This window comes from Jaculus jaculus, chromosome 18 (assembly GCF_020740685.1).
Source record: "Jaculus jaculus isolate mJacJac1 chromosome 18, mJacJac1.mat.Y.cur, whole genome shotgun sequence".
Lineage (NCBI taxonomy): Eukaryota > Metazoa > Chordata > Mammalia > Rodentia > Dipodidae > Jaculus > Jaculus jaculus.
Window position 1 is genome coordinate 27,903,239 of NC_059119.1, and position 22,316 is coordinate 27,925,554.

General features: G+C 40.8%; 1 protein-coding gene across 3 annotated transcripts in view; it reads left to right on the forward strand.

The window, feature by feature from the left end:
- The first annotated feature begins 1,439 nt into the window (after positions 1 to 1,439).
- Mapk8 (mitogen-activated protein kinase 8) overlaps positions 1,440 to 22,316 on the forward strand; it is a 103,215-nt gene continuing 82,338 nt past the window's right edge. For all 3 annotated transcript variants that reach the window (XM_045137371.1, XM_045137372.1, XM_045137373.1), the window contains exon 1: positions 1,440 to 1,554. The gene's annotated coding sequence lies outside the window, so the exon portion shown is untranslated. The remainder of the gene's footprint in view (positions 1,555 to 22,316) is intronic.

Sequence of the window (22,316 nt, forward strand, 5' to 3'; positions counted from 1 at the left end):
ATGCCAACGCACCAATAATTTGGGTTTAGAGATACTGTATTAGATTAAGGAAAGCAAAGAAAGTGCAGTGAGCTCCTGCCATGTAGAAGGCAGGTGGGGGAAAAGCCCACCCTGCCACCCAAAGTGGGGTCATTTATAGATTCTGAATGAAGGGTGAGCTAACCAGCCATGACCAGAATCTTAATTCTAGGAAAGGGGAACTCCTTCCTTGGGAGGGATTCAGCTTGCTTATGGAAAAGCAGAGCTGGAAAAGTGGAGAGTGCAAGGGCAGACTCAAGGACATTCCTGCTTTTCACTTTCCTCGTCCCAGTCACCCTAAACTGCCTCAAATCCACAAGAGAAAACTGAATTACCCTTCATTTCCCAGTTGGCTAATGAACCACTATCAAAATAAATTTGTATACATTCGGTATGTATTTACATAGAACTATGCATATACTATATAGTTTTAATTTTTTTTATTTTTTGTAATTAACAACTTCCATGATTGTAAATATCCCATGGTAATGCCTTCCCTCCCTCCACTTTCCCCTTTGAAACTTCATTCTCCATCATATCCCCTCCCCCCTGTCAATCAGTCTCTCTTATTTTGATGTCATGATCTTTTCCTCCAATTATGACAGTCTTGTACAGTTTTAATAGTTCATAAGCGGAATCATTGTATGTAGGCTTGTTTCTTGCTTTTTTTTTCTGATTTATTGGTACATTTTCTTCTGTCAAGTGTTAAAATATGTCCTCTTTCATGAATGGCAGTGATTTAAAAGCCTTTCCACCCACTACTGAAGTTTGTCAACTTATCACTTCTCTAGTTGACATTTCCCTGACTTGTGGAGCCTTAGAAGTAAATCGATAACGCAAAAAAGATCACGTGGGAGGAGGGAGGATTTTGGAAAAAACAGGGGGCAGTTTTTGTCCTTTTTTTTTTTCCTGCGAAGCTGAAGAGGTGCTTGGGACCCTCAAAGTAGCATTCCCTCAGGTGTGCGCCCCTGCACGCGTGCCTGCTCGCCTACCGGCGGGTGACCTGAGCCACCTGACCTTCAAAACCCCAGGGCAAGGAGTCCCGGAGGCTCGGGCTAGGACCTGGTGGACCGCTGTCTGCCAGCGCCGGGGTTCACAGCCACGCGCCGCCACGTGCCACCGTAGGCCCCGCCCCTCACACGCGGCTTTTCCTGAGGCTTTCCCCGCTGCCCCGCCTCCAGACGCCCTTCTCCAATCAGGCCAGCACACCAGCTTGGCCACGCCCCCTCCGCGATGCGGGTCCCGCCCCCGCAATCCGGGACTCCCTGGGACTGGAGGGCTGCCCCGCCCCGCAGGCCGCTCCGGAGACGCGCGCGCGCGGGGGAGGCGTGGCCTTGCGCGATGACGTGGGCGGGCGTGCGCGTTGACGGCCCGCGTCTCTGTTACTCAGCGGAGCGGCCGAGGCCGGACGACGCGACGGGCCCGGGAGTTGCGGAGCCGCCGAGCACGGCTGGCTAACGGCCGCGGCCATTGCACGGACGGACGGCGTCGGTCACACGCCGCGGGCTTCCCTGCGACCGCTCGCCGTGCTGCCGGGTGAGTGCGGCGGATGCCGCGGGGCCGGGTTCGGCCCCTCGGTTGTTTATGTTATTGTGCAGCCGCCGCCGCCGCCGCCGTCGTCGTGACCCCCTCCCGTGAGCGCGCCGGGGCGGGGGCGGCGCGGGAACAATAGCGGCCCGGAGGCGGGGGGAACGACCGAAGGGGGCGTGGTGCGGCGCGACCCCGGCCGCCCGGCCCGTCGCTGCACCCCCGCCCCGCCGCGGCCGTCCTCGCGCGCCCTTCTCGCGCGGGTTCTGCCCTCCGCGTCGCTCGCGTGCAGAAAATGGAGCGGGCTTGGGTGGCAAGTTGTGAGAGTCGTGGGCAAAGGTGGGCACGGAGGAGCCTGTGCGGCCCGCTGCCCCCTGGCCCGCCTGCCTGCCTACCCGGGGCCGCGTCTTCACAGTATGTCCGTCGGTGGTGGTGGGGGAGCGTGTTTTGTCTCTGGGTGATTTCCTCCTCCTCTTACAAAAAAAAAAAAAAATATATATATATATATATATATGTATATATATATGTATACACACACACACACACGTATATATTTATTTATTTGAGAGAAAGAGGCACAGAGAGAATAGGCACACTAGGGCCTTCAGCTGCTGCAAATGAACTCCAGATGCATGCACCACCTTGTGCATCTGGCTTAAGGGAGTCCTGGGGAGTTGAACCTGGGTTCTTAGGCTTTGCAGGCAAGTGCCTTAGCCGCTAAGCCATCTCTCTAGCCCTCTGGGTGGTTTCTTTGTGCCGAGGTGCTCAGGGGAACGTCGGCTGCGGCGCAAACCCTCACCCAAAAAAAGAAACAACACACACACACACAAAAACAAAATAAGAGGCTGGGGTGGCCTCCATCCATGGCTTGTGTGCACAACTCGGGGCCACACTTGGTGGGGTGGATTCAGCTTGGCCTGAGCTGGGTCGGTTCTCCTGAGGGTCACCGGGTGGTGACCTTTTGACCTCCCCCCCCTCCTCCAAGCCTAAAGTCTCTTTGTCTTATATTTATGTTTCCAATCCAGACATGGTGGAACCTAGTCCATTTAAGGGACACTTTGCGTTTTTGTGGATTTTTTCCTTTCCTTTCTGAAAGTTCCCCCTTCCGATTGTGAATTTAATAACATGTTGACTGCATGGCATAAGACAACGTCCACTTTGTTTTCTACCTCTGAAATTAAGTGATCTTCCCAGTAGGATTCTCGTGTGTCAGCCTGTTGTGTTTTGAGACATGCATCCAGCAAGTACCTTCTTGGCAGTTAGAACATCTGTTTATTTCATTCATTCATTCATTCAGCAACTGTTCAGTAATGTATTCATTTGGAGAGGTTTGAGGCCACAGAGAAATATCCTTAAAAGGAAGAGGATACTTTGAAATATTATAGATATCCCTTTAAATGAGATTATTAAGGGTTGTTTGTTAAGTCGTTTTCCCTGCCTCATTTTACTGGAATTTCAAATAGTGTTGTATTAGAGAATATAGAGTTAGATTTGTTTTGAACATACATTCTTTTTTCCAGTGTTACAGTCATCTATAATGGTTACTGCTGTGGCTAGTAAGTTAGGCCTAGAAGGTCTGATGTTGTAAGTGAACATCCTCAGTGTTGAGCATGACAGGAGCAAGCGGTCACATTGGGACTTCTTTGAGGGAGGCCTTCCTTGCACCTGTGTGTCCACCCTAACCTGTAATATAATAAACGTGGGACTTATTGAAAGTGCTTTAGAACTGGTAGTATGTAAAAATCAAGCCTTACAAAAACTTCTCATGTTCTCAATGAAGTTTCAGCAGCCTCAGATTTACTGCCAGATGGGTACATTATCAAGGAATGTAGCATGCTACCTGTGACTGCCAAAGAGGCTCTCCATCCACTGCATTTTCAATTTTTTCCCTATCCTGTCTAGGCCACTCACTAGCCTAAAACCTTATCTAAATGTTTTTTTTTATTTTTTTTAAGTAGGATTAATAAAGTAAGATAGATTGTGGTATGTAGATATGTATGTATACATGTGAACAAGCATCCCTAATTTGGAAATCTGAAACTTTAGCCCCAAGCACGTTAGATGAGGGATTTCTCTACCTGTATATACATACACCCTCAGACATAGCAGTAGGAATCCAACGTGATTATCCCCGTTCCTTTTGTGAATATTTCAGAGGGTTTTGGAGACTTCTTTTAAAAAAGTAAAACAGATTTTATAAATGTGTTATTACAAGTGTTTGATTTCTAATAACACTTTAGAATTGCTTCATAGTGTTTAGAAATGCTTTTTAGAAATGTTTAGTTTTTAGAGTTTTAACTTGTACTCACACTATTCACAAAACACATGGCCCTAGAATTCAAAATACTTTTGTTGTATTGAAAGTATAGTGCATTTCCACTACTTTTTTTTTTTTTTTTGAGGTAGGGTCTTGCTCTAGTTCAGACGGACCTGGAATTCACTATGTTGTCTCAGGCTGGCCTCGAACTCACAGTGATCTTTCTACCTCAACCTCCTGAGTGCTGAGATTAAAAGTCATGTACCACCATGCCCAGCCTCCACTACTTTTAATACATCTTAGCATTTGTTTTGGATAATAAAAATTCAAGGTGAACTGATTTGACATAGAGTAGTATTTTTAAAATTTAAAAATGATATATTATTAATATGTGATAAAATCTGGAGACATCAAATTTTTATTGCTTTATCTAGTTAAGATATGTTAGTTTACAGTAAGGATTACTGATTTTCAAAATAATCCTTTGGAAGTAGTTTACATTTGGGCTATGTATAGAAGGACAAGGTTACGTTGCTTTCTAAATTCAGTTGGTTTTTAAAAAATAGCTTTATTGAGATGTAATCCATGTGTCATAAGACTTAGCCTATTGTAGAGTACACTTCCATGTTTTTTAGTATAGTCACCAAGTTATGCATTGATAACCGCTGTATAATTTTAGAACATTAGTATCCCAAAAAGAAACCCTGTGCCCACTATCTCGTCATTCTCCATGTCACTCCAAAGTGTTTTAAGGGAAGAGAGCATGGATTCTGTTAGCAAATATATTCCTTCAGTGACTTTGAAAATGGCAAAGTGGGAAACTGTATGTGCTTCATGATCCTTTAGATCCTGAGGGAAATACCGTGGAAACAAAATTGGTATAAGAATGAAATGAGCCAAATGTGGTGATACACACTTGTAATCCAGCACTTCAGGGATCAAGCAAGGCAGGCTAATTACGGTACTACATAACAGGACCCTGTCTTCAAGAACTGGCCAAAGAATAAGTTGTACAAAATTAATACAGTTAGAATTTTAGTTATATGTTCTGTGAGAGATGATTTGGAAATGACCTTGAGGGGATACTAGATGCTCAGGGAAACTGTCATTTGTTATTCAATCCCCAGTCATAAAGTATTCTGTGATCATTAAGAGCTTGCTGAATGCTAGGTTGCTGCTTGTTGCTTTGCCTTGCCAGAGGGCTGAGTTTTGACATAATTGAGTCATCCACATGGTTGAGATGCTTTGTTGCACAGTGTAGAAAAACAATGTCTGACATTAAGGTGCCAGCTCTCCAGAAAGCTCTGGTCAAGTCCATGGTATGAGAAGTAAGTAGCCTTTCTGACTCACATGCAAAGACCTTAGAACCAGGTAGCTTTTCATGTGAATCACTGCCTTTCAGTGAGCTGCAGCGCTTGTTGTCTGAGTCACTAGCTCTTTACCTGAACATTTGGAGGCTTTGCATACTTGCTCTGGGGCAGGTCACCTAAGCTTTGATTTCAGAAGAGTTCTGATCCAAGAGAACTGACTGTACAAGGTGATGGGACTTGGCAGTAAGGCACCCTCTTTTGTCGGGCAGTGAGTGGGAATAAAACCAAGATTCAGACCTGTGTTACTTTTCATCCATAATCTCAGAGCCTGCTGCAAGTTGCTTAACCTTTTGGCTTTAGAATTGTCAACTAAGGCAGGCAGAACTCTATGTAGACAGGTGTTTTTTTCAGAAAATGTACAAAAAAATGTCCATTTTGAGTGACTATTCAGAATCCCAGTGAAGAACAGGCACTCATAATTTAACTTCTGTAATTCAAGCAGAAAAAATTGTTAAATTTTTCTCTAATACCAGACAGTATGCATGTATGTACATGCATAAATACATACAGCTTTTATTCATTTCATAGTACTATGTCTTCTGATGAAAAATGTTCTCAGGGACTTTGTAGTAGTTGTGAAAATGAAAAGTTAATTAACCTCAAGAAGTGTGGCCAAAAATGAAATTTATGGTGCATATAACCAGTGAATTTTGTACCTGATTAAAAGATGTTTGGGAGACCACCTTCTCATATAAAAGCTCCCTGCAAATCTCTGAGAAGGCCAAATTTCACTGCAGTATGATTTTTAAAATTTGTGTATATGAGGACTTTTGGAAATTTTCTGACCTTTTAAGATACACTGGGTAGGTTATGTCACTGTTGTAGCAATTACCTGTCTCTTATGCTTTAGTAATGCATGGGATTTGGTTAACACTTGCCAATTCTTAAAATATTTATTATTTAATTTAATTTATTTGAGAGAGAGAATGAGAGCATCAAGGCCTCCAGCCACTGCAAACAAACTCCAGATTCATGCGCCACTTTGTGCATCTGGTTTTATGTATACTGGGGAGTAGAACCTGGGTCCTTTGGCTTTGCCTGCAAGTGCCTTAACCTCTAAGCCGTCTCTCCAGCCATTCCTTTTGAAAGTTTTGGGACACAAACTTAAAAAATAACTAACATGACTTCAGCACCAGTCCTGAGTTCTAGTCAACATTCCAAATCTCATTTTGTGACATATTGCAGTTCAGGTTATATAACATATTTGTCTGTCAAATGAGAATAAGAGCACCTAACCTCATAGGGCTATAAGGTTTAAATATTAATGCATGTAAAGCCATATGCTTGGATGGTAGATAAAGCATTCAGGAAATTTTAGAGTTTCCACTTATTATTTTTACTTTGAAGGAATGCAAAGTGACAAGAAGATTTTAAATTCTTTTTTAAAAATATTTTATTTTTATGTTTTAGCTTTTTCATTTATTTATTTGAGAGCTAGAGAGAAGTAAAGTGGGGAGAGGACAGATAGAGGATGAGTGTGCCACAGCCAACAGCAGCTGCAAGCCAGACACTTGCGCCACCTTGTGCATCTGGTTTATATGGGTCCTGGGGAATTGAACCTAGGTCCTTTGGCTTTGCAGGCAAACGCCTTAACCTCTAAACCATCTCTCCAGCCCTTTTAATTCTTTTCATGTGAAGTGTGCATTATTATTTTCCAGGAAATGCCAGTTGTTTCTTTCTGCATCTCTGCTAGGTTTATTAAAATTTGATAATCTCAACTAATCTGAATTGACTGGGATTATTTGCATTAACATTTGGATCTGTAATCCTCTCTGCCTTAAAATTTGAGAATGTTCCCAAAACAAGTATCAAAGGAAAAGTATTTGATGCATTGCCTGATACAATGCTTTTTTTTTTTTTTTAACAAACATTTCTTATACCAGAGTACTGCCTTAATTTTCTTGGGTTTATTTTGACATCTAAAGCAGTGTGAATCTAGGAGCTGGGAATAATTCAGATCATATAATATGTTTGAAGCAAATGGAATGCTGTCAGATCTTTTAAATTTAATCTTACTGTGTTCTTTGACTCTGAAGATTGCAGATTTTTCAGATTTGGTAACCACAACAGTTTGTTTAGCATTTTATAGAGTTTCTGAGTTCTGTATAGTTTTAGTGGTTATAGTGTTACTTTAAAGTTCTGACTCTGCATGAGGACAGCAACTGTGATAAGATACTGATCTTACACCGCCATTGTTAGTGAGAACCCACTCTGTGCCACTTGAAGTAGTGATTTGTGAGCCTGCTGCAGTCTTGTCACAGTCAGGCTCTACTTGCAGTGGTCTGAGTATGACTTGATAGGAGATAAAAGCAAACAGAAGTATGTTTGTCATAAGACAAAGAAGCAAATATTGTTGGCCATTTTATTAGAAATGTATTTTGCCAAAGCATTTGGAAACTTCTATACCTTAGCATATACTGCCCTGTCTTAAAAAAATATTACTAACTTTATAAACTTTAGAAAGCAAGATGTCTTTTCTAATGTTTTATTACAGTTTAAAATGTAGTATTGATAAATCAAAATGAAATGCTAACTGGCTTGTCAAACTTGTATCCAGGTTTTGAAGATGAGGCTTGATCTATACCAGAGCACTTTTTCTTCTTTCTCAGGCAAGGTCTCACTCTAGCCCAGGTTCACCTGGACTGGCCTCCTATCTCCTACCAGTGCTGAAAGACATGTGCCATCATGCTAGGTTTGGAACATTTTTACAACTGCTGTTCTCAGTATTGAGAAGTATGGACTTCACTGCTTCCTGGCGCTGTCACCCACCATTTTGCTGAGGATAGCCCTTTATACCTGTCTTGCTTGGTAGGAAACATCCCATTGCCTTCTTAAAAGCTGTTGGTGAGGTAGAAACTCCTCATTCTCTGACTCCTGAGAGTAGCTCTGACATTCAGATGTCTCTACAATGGGAGGGAAGCTACTGCTTCAGAGATTTTCTTGTGACTGGAAAAAGGGTCAATTTTCAGTCAAAACAGAAGCTTAAGTATTGGGCTTTGTCTGTTAATCTGAAAATTTCTTGACATTTCCTTTATATTTCATCTAACTAAACAATACATCCACTTTCATCAGAATTTCAGACTTAATGCGCTCAAGAGATGGCTCAGTGGTTAAGGTGCTTGCTGGCAAAGCTAAAGGACCTAGGTTTGATTTCCCCAGTACCCTCATAAAGCCAGATGCATAAGGTGGCACACACATCTGGAATTTGTTTGCAGTGACTGGAGGTCCTGGCACACCTAGTCTCTTTCTCTGCCTCTTTCCCAAATAAATAAAAATAAATTCTCTGGTGGGAGAGATGGCTCAGTGGTTACAGGTGCTTGGTTGCAAAGCCTTATGACCTGGGTGTGATACCCTAGTACTCACATCAAGCCAGATGCACAAAGTGATACATGCATCTGGAGTTTGCTTACATTGGCAGAAGGTCCTGACATACCTATACTTTCTCTCTTCACTGTTTCTGTCTTTCTTTCCTTCCTTTGTTTTTAAATTATTTTATTTTTATTTATTTGAGAGAGAGAAAAAGAATGATCGTGCCCTGGTCTCTAGCCACTGCAAATGAACTCCAGACACATGCGCCACCTTGTGCATATAGCTTATGTGGCTACTGGGGAATCAAGCCTGGTTCCTTAAGCATTGCAGGCAAGCACCTTAACTGTTAAGCCATCTCTCCAGCTGTCTTTATTTTTTTGTGTGCAGTTTTGTAGTATTCCATTTGCCTCAGTCTGTTTGGGCTCTATAACAAAGTACCATAGATTGGGGTAGCTACAGGAACAGAAATATGTTTCTTACATTGACCACTTTGATTTCCTGATTAGGGGTCTGCTTCCTTCTGCCATCATATTCATGTGTCTAGAAGAAGCCCAGGCCTCTTCCTATTTTAAGAGTTTAATCCTCTCTCATGAGCCCATCTAATATTACTTCCTAATACTTTCCTTTTTAAATACCATCAACATTGGAGGTTAGGGCTTCAACATATGTATTGGAGAGGAGGGCACAACAATCGAGTCCGTAACATCATTATCAAGGTCTACATTTAATTAATGTTCTTTTTTTTATGTACATTTCAGTTTTGTTACTATCAAGAGCAAGCCATGGTTCAGTGGTTACTTTGTGCAGACATCATTTCACATTTGCATAGAAATGTATAGGATAAATTTTTAGAAGTGGGCTGCCAGGTCAGAGTATCTGTATGTGCACTTGTAGTTTTGATCATTATTGCTGTCCATTTTTGATTGCACCAGCAGTGGGTAAGGATGCTGGCTTCTTGTCATTGCCCTTGGGAGTGAGATTAAATATAAGGACTATTTGTATTTTCTTTCCCATTTTTTGTTGTGCATGTGTATTTTTGTGTGGTGTGCATGCATGTATATGTGTGGGTCCTTACATGTGTGTGCAACCTCAGGTGACATTTTCAGGTTCATCATCCACCTATTTTGACAGTGTCTATCATTGGTCTGGAGCTCACCCATAAGGTTAAACGGCCTGGCTAGCTAGCTTCAAGTGTCTGTCTGCCTGTCGTTACTTCCCAAGTGCTGGGATTACAGGCTCATGTCACCACCCAGGTCCTCGTGCTTGCAGAACAGGCACTTTACTCACTGAGCTATTTCTCCCCAGACCCATATTTTCTTTCATATGAACGGTCTTTATCCTTACTTTGTTGCTCATTATCTTAGATTTGTAGAATTCATTTTTACACTGGAGAAATAGCTCCAGGTTTGTTTGATATTTTTTTCTGAAAGATTTATTTTTGCCAAATTTGCTGTCTGCTTTTCTAGGCAATGATTTTATATATGGCTCCAGGCTTACTTATTTTTTATTTTAGAGAGAGTGAGAAGGGAGGGAGAGAGAGTTGGGCCACCAGGGCCTCATTTGCTACAATTGAATGCCAGACACTTGAGCCACCTAGTGGGCACATGTGACCTTGTGTTTGCCTCACCTTAATGTGTCTGACTTATGTGGGATCTGGAGAGTTGAACATAGGTCCTTAGGCTCCTCAGGCAAGCTCTTTAATCTCTAAGACATCTCTCCAGCCCCGAACTTATTTTTACCACCAGATAAACACTCAATGCCCTAAACATTAGTTCATAAATAATCGATCCACTATCTTGCTGATTTAAAGTGTCACCTTTATCATTTACTAAATTCCCATTGTGCTTGTGGCCATTTCTATTCAATAGACCCATCTACCCTATTGGGAACCAAGCCCTGCTATAGTTTATAGTGTGCTTTCAGATGGGGCTAATTTCTTTCTCTTTGTGGCTTCTAGCTTGTTGGTTTATTTTAGTGTGTGTGTGTGTGTATAATGTGTGTCTGCATGTTTGCATATGTTAGGCACATGAATACATGCATGCATGTGTGTGCTTGTGCAGGCCAGAGGTTGACATTAGGTATTCTCCTCAATCACATCCCACCTTATTTATTTATGTATTTATGTATTTATGTATTTATTTATTTATTTATTTTTGGTTTCTTGAGGTAGGGTCTCCCTCTAGCCCAAGCTGACCTGGAATTCACTATGTTGTCTCATGGTGGCCTCGAACTCATGGTGATCCTCCTACCTCTTCTTCCCAAGTGCTGGGGTTAAAGGTGTGCGTCACCATGCCCAGCTTTACCTTATTTATTGAGACAAGGTGTCACACTTAAAATCAGAACTCACTGATTCAGGTAGTCTAGCTGGTTAGCTTCCCCAGGGTTCCCCTCTCTCTACCTTCTCATTCTGGGAATATTGGCATACCACCACACCTGCCATTTAGTGCCCCACACTTATGTAGCAAGTGCTTTGCTGACTGCTATCTCCCCAGCGCTGTATTTTCTTTTCTTTTATTTTATTTGACCTTCAATTATAATCAGCTCACTTGGTATAGTCCCTCCCCCTCTCTGCCAATCTTTTGCTATTTTTGTTGAGTTCACTTTAGGTTGTTTAATTTTATTAGTATAAAATTCATATGCAGTAGAAGCACGCTGTGTGCATATAATCCAATAACAGTTAATCTATACATGTACACACTGGGGTAGTCCGCATGTCAGATGTTGACTATGTCCATCACTGAGAATGTTATCATATACCTTTTCAGGTTGATTGACATATCTTCCAATATCCCCAGCCATGATTGAATTCAGTTACATAGATTTAATTTGCTTATTAGGATTTTTGCTTTGTATGTATACAGTTGACCATTTTATGATATATGGGAAAACTTAATCATTTGTTTGAATCTTTTGAGGGGTTCCTAATTTTCCATTTTTTAAAAATCTTTAGGGTATGTGTGTGCATGTTCATGTTTGTGAGTACAGGTATGCACCTGCTGTGGTGTCTTTACGGAGGTCAGAGAATAACCTCAGGTGTTGTTGGTCCCTGCCTTCCATCTTGTTTGAGTCAGGGTCTTTATTTATTTATTTGAGAGAGAAAGAGGCAGATAGAGGAATTGGGTGAGCCAGAGCCTCTAGTCACTGCAAAAGAACTCCAAACACATGTGCCACCTTGTATGTCTGGCTTAATGGGTACTGGGGAATTGAACCTGGGTCCTTAGTCTTCTCAGGCAAGCACCTTAACTGCTAAGCCATCTCTCTAGCCCATTCTGTTATTTTGATTGCAATTGGAAATGGCATTGTTTCTACTTTCTTAAATCTTTAATGCTGTATATTTGTTACTACTTTTTGGTTTTTTGGTGTTTTTTTTTTTTTTTTTTTTTTGAGGCTGGGTCTCATTGTAGCCTGAACTGACTTGGAACTCTCGGTCTGTAGCCCAGCTGGCCTTGAACTCCTTGTAATCTACCTCAGTCTCCTGAGTGCAGACATTATAAGCATAGGCCACCACTCTCAGCCCTACTAACTTGTATTTTAAATAGTAAGTCCCTTTTTAAGATTCTGTTTGTATTATAGCTGAATGTTTTTACTTTGATTTTTACCAAACTCTTACATCCCTCTCTGTTCCAACATTGGTAGCAGTGATTTTCAAAGATTGTTTTTGTCCATATATGTAAAACCCATATAAAAACAAGAAACACAATGTGTATTTAATGTTTATAAATAATAATTAAATTGTGAAGGAATTGTTAAAATGATTGCTAATAGTGTGAACTTTTTTTCTCTAAAGATAATGTGAATACTCTTGAAATGAATTGTAGTCTTCAATTGTTAAACAGGCAAATTGGTAACCATTTGATTGTGAACAAATGATTAATAACTAACTTTCTTGTTTCTTAATGAATAACACAGATGGACTGTTTTCATGTGCATAAGATCCAAGGACAGTTTCTAGAAATGTAGTTCAGCCTGCTGCCAGAAGCACAAATCAAGTTAGTGGTCGAGATCTGTATGGCCGTGTGAATGAGAAGCCAATGCATATAAGCAGGAAGGTGTTATATTTGGAAACGTGATCTTGACAAAAATCAGTAAGTCAAGGCTGGGTGTGGTGGCGCACTCCTTTAATTCCAGCATTTGTGAGGCAGAGGCAGGAGGATTGCCATGAGTTCGAGGCCAACCTGAAATTACATAGTGAATTTCAGGTAAGCCTGAGCTAGAGTGAGACCCTACCTTGAAAAAACAAATGAACAAAAGAATCAGTAAGTCAGAAAAACATGGGAGGGAAGGGGAGTAAGGGGAAGAGCTTGATTTGGCTGTTGGGCTTTCTTAAGAAATCATATGGCAGTTGGTTGAAGATACTTCATTAAAATTTTGTAGAGGTCTCATTGCTTAATAGAAATTACATAGTTTGTTTTCTGATCTTCCTACCTCCCTTTGATCCTGAAGCAATTTACAGCTCAAGAAATCATAGATTGTCAGGTAAGCTCGAAAAAAAAAAAAATAGAACCCAAGAAAAACAAGAATCTGGAATATACTAATGGCATAATAGCCAATGTTACACTCAGGGCTTATTGTAGTTCAGGCACTATTTTGTATGTAAGTTGTTTAAACACCCCATGATGACTATAAGCACAGATATTCCCATTTTCTAGATAAAGTAACTGGCACAGAGAGATTATATGGGAAGTTAGTGATCTTGATGAGCAGTTTTATTAAATTGAGAAAGAAGACACATTAAAAGTCATTAAAACACAATGTGAGCCCTGTGGAGGCTGAGGTAGAAGAATCACTATGAGTTCAGGGCCAGCTGTGGGCCACAGAGTGAGTTCCAGGAAGAAGACTGAGAAAGGAACAGAGACAACAAGACATTCATACACACATGCAAAATCATAGCAAGAGAGCTGCTGCCATGCTGTTCCTGATCATCAGCACCAGGGTGAAGGAGACAGACCCTCAGGAGGCTCAATACCCACCAAAGCAGAGATCCAGAGGCTCCTAAGAGCTCATCACTGAAGTAAACTTAAAACGCACCCAGCACGGCTCTGGGAATTTTGCAGAAGAGGGGATAGAAAGATCATAAGAGCCACTGGTTGAGACAGAATGCCCAGAGGTATTCCCTTCCCCCCCAAAATAACTGACTACTGCTCCCACAATGCATAAACCACAACCCATGGGGAGCATCCCCAGTGGAATGAGGGCAGGGATGAGGGAAAAGAGGGTGTCAACACATGATGTATCCATATGAAATATCTTGTTAATAGTAATAATAATTAATAATAACAATCAATAAATTTTTTAAAATGTAAAAAAAAACAATGTGAATATTTTTAAATATATTTTTACTGGGCTAGAGAGATAATTTAGCGGTTAAGTGCTTGCCTGTGAAGCCTAAGGGCTCGAGGCTTGATTCCGGGACTCACGTTAGCCAGATGCACAAGGTGGCCAAAGTGTCTGGAGTTTGTTTGCAGTGGCTGGAGGCCTGGCGCGCCCATTCTTTCTGTCTCTGCCTCTTTGTCTGTTGCTCTCAAATAAATAAATAACAAAAAGTTATTAAAAATATTTTTATTTATTTGCAAGCAAAGAGGGAAGGAGGGAGAGAGGAGAGAATAGGCAAACCAGGGCCACTAGCTGCTGCAAATGAACTCTAGATGTAGATTTCACTGTGTCTCTGGCTTTACGTAAGTACTGAGGAATTGAACCTGGGTTATTATACTTTGTAGGCAAGCACCTTAACCACTGAACCATCTCTCCAGCCCTGTTTGCTGAAGTTTTTGTTCAGTGAGTGGTAAATCAGAGGGAGGATAGATGATTCATTACAAATTACAAATTTCAGAGAACAAAGGAATAAGGGGAGATAAGGAATTGGGTAAAATGAAGGATTTATAGAGCCTATGGCAGTCTACATTCAGGGACTAATGGATGACCAGGGAGAATTGGACTTTTTGTTATAACTGAGGCAGCAGGGATGTGAGGTATGGTGGCAGTAGTTATTATGGTAGAAAGAAGATGGTATTAGTTCTAGTGTTACAGGACTTTATAGCAGAAGTTTTCACATTGCTGGTCAGGATCACTAGTAGTCCATAGAATGAGTTTAGGAATTCACAACCTATGTTACACTAGTTTATCACAAGAAATAAGCTAAAAATGTTTTACTGTGGTAGAATTCAAAGGCTGTTCAATAGTGTTGCATGTTCACATAGCAACCACTACAGTCTAACTTGAGAGTGTTCTGCCTTCACCAGATGAAATTCCTTATTCACTAACTCTCACTCTACATTCCCTTCGCACCCTACTTTTATATTCTAGCATTTACTTACTTTCTTCTCAATAGACTTGCCTGTTCTGGATATTTCATCTAAGTGGGGTTGTACAATATGTAGTCCTTTATGATGGTCTTTTTTTTTTTTTTAACTTAGCATGATGTTTTCAGGGTTTGTTCATGTAGCATGTATAAATCCTTCATTTCTGTTTGTGGTCCAGTAATATTTAATTACATGGGACTGTTTCTACTTTTTGGTTATAATAAGTAATTCTTTTGTACATATTCATATACAAGGTTTTTTGAAAATTATTTATTTGCAAGCAGAGAAAGAGATAAAAGAGAGACACAAAGAGAGAATGGGTGCATCAGTGCCTCCAGCCACTGCAGATGAACTCCAGATGCACATTCCACCTTGTGCATCTGGCTTTTATGTAGGTACTGGGGTATTGAACACAGGTTGTTGGACTTTGCAGGCAAGTGCCTTAATCGCTGAACCATCTTTCCAGCCCCAAATACGTTTTTGCATGGGATATGTTTTCATTTCCCTTGAGCACATACCCAGGAGTGACTTGCTGGGTTATGTTTGGTATTTTGATGAACTACAAAGCTATTTTTCAAACTAGTAGTACTGTTTTACATTTCTGTCAGCAAGATACAGAGGCTCCAATTACTCTGCATTCTACTCAATCTTGTCATTGTCTTGAGTGTAATTGATTTTCAGTTCCCCAATTACTAATAAATCTCATGTGTTTACTGCCCATTTGTGTATCTTGAGAGAAATATTTATTCGGATCCTTTTACCCATTATAGATACGGATTATCAGAAGCCATAAGTTATTAATGGAAAACCTCAGTGCTAGGTTGTAGGATACCTCCCAGGGAGTTGTTGAACAGGGAGATAGAACAATACAGGCTCTTGATTGCCTGTCATAACTGGACAGTAAAACTCTTGTTAGGGTTTGAATCTAGTGTCCCCAATAGGTTCATGTGTTTGAACACTTAGTCTCCAGCTGGTGGTGCTGTTTGGGAAGGTTATGGAAACTTCAGAAAGTAGAGCCTTACTGAAGAAAGTAGGGGGGCAGGCGTCAGACCTTTAGGTTTTACAGCCTGGCCTCCTCCTGCTACTTGCTGCCACCTCAAAAGTTATGATCCTTAATAAACCCTTTTCTGCCTTAAGCTAATTCCTATCAGGTAGTTGATCACAGTAGTAAGTAACTGTCATATGCTACAGTTGTAGGATAAGGAGAAATCAAGCTGGAATTAAACTGGAAACTTCTTCCCTTTCTTCTGACCAGCTTTTATAGTGTCAGAAGGTGCTATGCAGGTTGCTGGGGGAGAAAAATGATCAGCAGACTTTCCCAGAAATAGACTCTGCTAGGTACACATCTGAGCCAACCAGGCAAGATAATGTCCACTGGTACAATAGCAGCATGACTTTTACACTGCAATGGGGATAAACCAGTTGCTTTCTGATTAGATTTGAGGCTTGCTCCAAGGGAGGGAATTTGTGCCTGATACTGAAAATTTTGTCAAAAGCCCATGGCTAGGGAGGTCATAGATTGTAGGAGGGAAGCTACTTTTGTTGTTTGGTTAAAAGGATATATTATACTTGTCAAGTTGCTCTCCAAATATTTATGTCTATATATGAGTGCTGATCTTAGCTTTGGCCAGAGAAGCTTCTTTTGGTCGTGGACAATGACTACTAGGAATGCTCAGAATTCATCAGAGTGCTAAGAAAAGTGACTGTTGAGTGCTTAGTGCTAAATAGGACATCTGTATTACTTCCGAGGTTCAAGAAACATCGCAGAAGAGGGTTAGAAACAGGATGGGAGGAGGGCTGTGGAATGCTGCACATAACAGCATTTGGACATGACATGAGTTGCATTCAAAAGCCCACAATGGCTGTCTTTTCTTCCACAAGACCTGAACAGGGTTGGACCCATTAATACTCTGTGTTGGATGGTGGAGCTCTACCTGCCTGGGAGCTTTTGGCAGTTAATGGTTGATGGAGGAGAGGGAGACATTGTCTTCAGTGGTGTAACCACTGGTAATTTACCTGGGTTCGGGTAAATAACTTTTCCACCCATGCTTGTGCAAGCAGCCCTAACCATACACCATACTCATTTAGTCAGGAAAAAAAGACATCAAAATAGATATAGTACTAGTTGAGAAGAAGGAATTCAGTGGGAAGAAAGGAACACCAGAAGATAATAGAAGAATTTGATCAAAATATATTACATACATGTATAGATTGTCAACAAATGAAAACATTTTTAAAAATTGGGTTACCTTTCTGCTATTAAATTAGGAGTTCTTTGTTGTTATTCAAGACTCTTACCAGTTGTCATTTGTCTTTTTAGCAAGATTAATTTTTATTTTTTAGAGGGGGGGGAGGGAGGGAGGGAAGGAGGGAGAGGGAATTGGTTTGCCAGGGCCTCAGCTACTACAATCAAACTCCAGACACTTGTGCCACCTCCTGGGCATGTGTGAACTGTGCTTGCCTCATCTTTGTGTGTCTGGCTTATGTGGGACCTGGAGAATGGAACATGAGTCCTTAGGCTTTGCAGGCCAGCACCTTAACTGCTAAGCCATCTCTCCAGCCCCCTTTTACTTTTTAAAAATAATATATATAATATATTGTGTGTGTGTGTGTGTGTGTGTGTATGTATGTTTGTATGTATAGTGTGTGTGTGTGTGTGCAAGCAGCAAGAGATAGAAGAAACAGACAGAATGGGCATACCAGGGTCTCCAGACACTTCAAATTAACACCAGATATATGCACCACTTTGTGTCCTGGCTTTATGTGGGTACTTGGGGAATTGAGCCTTATTTGGTTTTGCAAAATAGTGCTTTCTTCTACCCTGTCTTTCTATATCTATTAGCCAGATTTTAAGTTTTTATAAAAGACTTTGCCTGAGCTGGGCGTGGTGGTGCATGCCTATAATCCTCGCACTCAGGAGGTTGTGGGAGAAGATGGTTGGAGGCCAGTCCAGGTTACATAGTGATTTCAAGGCTAGCTTGGGATACTTAGCAAGATTCTGTTCCCAGAAGAACATTTTAAAAGATTCCCTCACTAGCTAAGATTGAACTGTAAGTTCTTCCTAATGGGGCAAATGCTTTTTGCTTTTAATGTACAAACTGTTTTTTCTGAAAATAACCTTTTCTCCTTACTGTGAGAGAGTCACTATTCTCACATAAATTTTATGTGTCAGAATTTTACTGGAAATCTGAGACGATATTATTTCAGACATCCCATATACTTCACACACAGGTTTCCAGTTATTACCGTCTTAATTAGTGTAATACATTTTTACCAGTTAGTGCACGTTCACTCTGGTTGGCTGTTGTGGGCTTCTTGACATCCGTCTGTGGATTTTTTTTGTTTTAATTTTTGAATACTTCTTTATTTTGTGTCCCTACAAGGTGTTTGTAGCTCATCTTGCATATTTTCTATCTCAGTCCTAGAATCAGCCATTTCTACAAGGAGATCTGTTGTATTTATTTATTTAAGACTGATAATCGAAACCAAGGTCTGGTGCTAGGTGAGTCCCTTACTATTGGGATGGTGTTCTTTAGTCGCTATCTGTAGCCATAGTAAATATAAGTGTATAGTAGGTATATATGAAATAGTTATATATCAATAGATATAAATTCATACATGTGTATATTAATATTTCTAAATGTGGCTCTCTACTATATTAAACTTGCACACTGTATTTTTATTTTTATTTTTGGTTTTTCAAGGTAGAGTCTCTAGCCCAGGCTGACCTGGAACTTACTATGTCATCTATATCTCTATCAATATCTTTTATCTGTTGATCTGTCTATCTATCTATGCATGGCCAAGGAGATAGCTTAGTGGTTAAGGCCCTTGCCTGTGAAGCCTAAGGACCCAGGTTTGACTCCCTAGAACCCACGTAAGCCAGATGTACAAGGTCACGAATGTGTCCAAGGTGGTGCACATGTCTGGAGTTCAATTGCCGTGGCTAGAGGCCCTGGTGCACCAATTCTCTCATAAAAAAAACTATCTATGTATCTCTGTTTGGTTTGGTTTGGTTAGGTTTGGTTTGGTTTTTCAGGGTAGGGCCTTGCTTAGCCCAGGCTGACCTGGAACTTGCTATGTAGTCTCAGGGTGGCCTCAGACTCAAAGCAATTCTCCTGCCTCTTCCTACTTACTATATTTTTATTCATTTGCAAGGAGAGAGACAGAGAGAATGAATAAGAATGGGTGTTTTAATCAAATTGAAGAAGTCCCACCCTTCCTAATATTCTTAGTTTTTGTTTTTATTTTATTTTTTGAGGTAGGGTCTCCCTGTAGCCCAGGCTGACCTGGAACTCACTCTGTAGTTTCAGGCTGGCCTCGATCTCACAGCAATCCTCCTACCTCTGCCTCTTGAGTGCTGGGATTAAAGGCGTGTGTTACCACACTTGGCGAGCAGTAGGATCTTACCATCTAGTTCTGGTGGGCATCCATGATCCTTGGCAGTAGCCTGTAATGTTTGGGGGCCATTGGGGACTTCCCTGGCCAACAATGCACTGGAAGGTATTCCACACCCCTGTGACTGAAATTTTCTTGAAACAATCTATGGCTTCTGGGCACATTATCTACCTCCACTAGATAATCTGTCCAAACACCCTCTTTTTTTTTAATTTTTTATTTATTTATTTGAGAGCGACAGACACAGAGAGAAAGACAGATAGAGGGAAAGAGAGAGAATGGGCGCGCCAGGGCTTCTAGCCTCTGCAAACAAACTCCAGACGCGTGCGCCCCCTTGTGCATCTGGCTAACGTGGGACCTGGGGAACCAAGCTTCGAACTGGGGTCCTTAGGCTTCACAGGCAAGCGCTTAATCACTAAGCCATCTCTCCAGCCCCCCTCTTTTTTTTTTAAAACATATATGTTATTTAGCTAGTGAAGAAGTAGGTTTCCATATGGCTTGTATCCATAAATCTTAAATTTTGATTAATCCTCCTTCCACTCCCTCCTCTCTGATTTTTGATTTTTAAAAAAAGTTAAAATACACGCACACACATACAGATATGTGTATATGTTTTTTTTTTTATTTTTATTTATTTACTTAGTGGGGTGTGGTGGTGCACATCTTTAGTCCCAGCACTCCAAAGGCTGAAATAGGAGGATCTCTGTGAGTCAGAGGCCAGCCTGGGGCTACAGAGTGAGTTCCAGGTCAGTTTGGATTAGAATAAGACTGCTGGGGGTGTGGGTGGGGAACCACAAATATTTATGTGCCCAAGTTCACAAAGAGATGCTCATTTGACCTTTCTTAATTTAAAAAAAAATTGACTGTTTGAAGTAGGGTTTCACTATGTAGTCTCAGGGTAGTCTTGATCTCATGGTGATCCTCCTACCTCTGTCTCCCTACTGCGTGCTGAGATTAAAGACGTGTGCCACTATGCCTGGCTCATTGAATCTTTCTAATAACTTTTGTATAGACAGCCATTGTTCTTCCCTCCCCTCCATTTTATAGGCAGGATAAAACTAACTTGCCCAAGCTCATTCATCTAAGGAGTTGCTTGTGATTCTGTGTCCTGTTCTTCCCTTCTCTTTAGTTCAGAGCTGGCCTTATTTGAATTTTCTTTTCTCATTGATTTTCTGTTTTCCAGTTTCTATGGCAGTCTCAGGTTTTTGTCTACTTTCTAGCTATTACTGTGAAGAAAGTAAATTCAATCTTAGTTACTGAGACTTGGTAAATTTAGGTAAATTTTTGACAAGGAAAGAGAATAATTCAAGGATTTAGTTAGTTAGTGAGCTTTTATGATGCTTCTGAAAAACCAAGTTAAATGTGTTAAATTTGAGGATATAGGGAAAGTTGGAACTCCAGTGCTAGTGGACTGTAGTAAAATTTAGGACATTGGGAAGGAATGGAGGCATGGGTCAAGTTCAGAGGGGTGGCATTTCATGGGGATGGTGGCAGGCAGTTGGTTGAACTTTATTGTTTTATTTAATGAAATAAGAAATGGGAGTCATTACCAATTCTCCCCCTCATTCTTTTTGTAAAAAAAAAAAATTAATTATGAGAAGAGAGGGAGAGAGTATGGGTGCACCAGGGCCTCCTGTTTCTGCAGATAAACTCGAGACACATGTGTCACTTTGTGCATCTGGCTTTACATGGGTACTGGGGAATTGAACCCAGGCTGACAGGCTTTGCAGATAAGCACCTTTAACCACTGAGCCATCTCCCTGACCCCCTTTTTTCCTAGATATGGTAGGTCCAGTGCCCAGAATAATTGGCTAATTTGACATAAATAAAAGTTACAGTTGATGGCAGTTTTACTTGCCTCAGGCAAACCGTTTATCTTTTGTAGGCTTTTGCTTCTGTTTATGAGGGAAGACACTAGATGGTGGAGCCAGAAGTGGGGCGTGTGTGTGGTATATTTGGCAGTTACAGACATGAATTATTTGATGTGGGCTTGCAGTAGCTTGAATCCTTGACTGACTGTCTCCTGAATATTTTTGGTGTATTTGTCTGCATATTTATTTGGAGACCATTTGGATGATATTTAGTCTAGGTTGTCCTGAACACACTATGTAACCCAAGGCCTTGAACTTACCATCCTCCTAATGCAGTCTCCCAAGTGCTAGGATTACAGGTGTGTGCCATCACGGTCCAGCTTTCAGTTGGTTATCTCTGACAGTTGTTAGAAGTAACTGTAGTCCTTAGGAAGTTTAGAAAGTGTGGGGTAACAGATTTGCTTTTTCTGTAACATTCTTAAAGCTACACATATTTTGTGAACTGCTTTTAAGTTTACAGATTCTGGTACTATTTATAACTCCCTTGTTGTCTTTATTCCTGAAGAGCTGCCCTGTTCAAGATTGTTGCCAGATTGACCATCTGCTGTTGTTTCCCAGCAGTTACTACTTTTTCATCATGGACTTACCAAAGCCTTTCTTCTGTTCATTCCTGCTTTGAAGAGCTACACATAGGCCACTGGGCAAAAGCTAATTAAATATCTTGGTGGTGGTCATCTCTGCGTTTCTGGACTGATGAACATTTTATTAGTTTACCAGGAGAATTTCAATGTACTAGCATCATAATGCTATATGATTAATATTCTTTACTAATTTAAGTTCAAAATATATTTTAAAAAATATCTTCTGTAAGCAAAGTAACCCGCTAAATACTTTGGAAAACTTGAAGTTAACTAGAATTTTCCCACTTTCCAAAGCACTTAGCTGATGGGGTGGGGAAGGTAGCATATATGTAAGTATGAGTCATATACTACACTGGCTATATTTTTGTATGTATGCTATATTGTATATTATAATTGTTACAAGATTAGGAAGGAAAAATACTATGTAAGTTCATGAATTCTAGGTAAGATTACAATGTGATTGTGTACATCCCTCATTCTATCTTTGTGTCAGCTCACATGATACGCAAAGAATTAGGCAGATGCTTTCTAAAAGAAAATCACCTAAAAAGTGACTCATAGAGACTAAAAGTTTCTTAAATTCACAAACACTTGAAAAACAAAAGACTAAGAATTATAATATTCATGTGAGATATGGTGGAATTCTGGCCATAAAATATAACACAAGCACACTTGATTTTTCTTCA